Genomic DNA, 485 nt, shown 5'->3' with positions numbered 1-485 from the left:
CTCCATCCCTGCTCCCAGGGCAGCTCCATCCCTGCTCTCAGGGCCTCTCCATCCCTGCTCCCAGGGCCCCTCCATCCCTGCTCCCAGGGCAGCTCCATCCCTGCTCTCAGGGCCTCTCCATCCCTGCTCCCAGGGCAGCTCCATCCCCGCTTCCAGCGCAGCTCCATCCCTGCTCCCAGGGCAGCTGAGTGGGTGCTGAGTGAGTCCTGAAATGGTGCTGAAGGGGTGCTGACATGGTGCTGAATGGGTCCTGAGCTGGTGCTGAGATGATGCTGAGTGGGTGCTGAAGAGGTGCTGAGCTGGTACTGAAATGGTGCAGGGGTGGTGCTGAGCGGTTGCTGTGGGAGTGCTGAGTGGTGCTGAGATGGTGCTGGGGCGCTGCTGAGGGGGTCCTGAGGGGGTCCTGGGGGAGGCCGAGGGACCTGTGCCCCCAGTGCCACCCTATAACCTCCACTGCCATCCCATAATCCCCATTCCCTCCCCCC

General features: G+C 64.5%; 1 protein-coding gene across 1 annotated transcript in view; it reads right to left on the bottom strand.

Annotated features, from left to right (window-relative positions):
• The window catches only part of LOC115948953 (probable G-protein coupled receptor 158), a 14,463-nt gene that overhangs the window by 13,321 nt on the left and 657 nt on the right, over nucleotides 1–485 (bottom strand).

Source organism: Geospiza fortis, unplaced genomic scaffold, assembly GCF_000277835.1.
Source record: "Geospiza fortis unplaced genomic scaffold, GeoFor_1.0 scaffold315, whole genome shotgun sequence".
Classification (NCBI taxonomy): Eukaryota; Metazoa; Chordata; class Aves; order Passeriformes; family Thraupidae; genus Geospiza; species Geospiza fortis.
The sequence above is the reverse complement of the archived record's forward strand: the minus strand, read 5'-3'. Positions and strand labels throughout refer to the sequence as shown.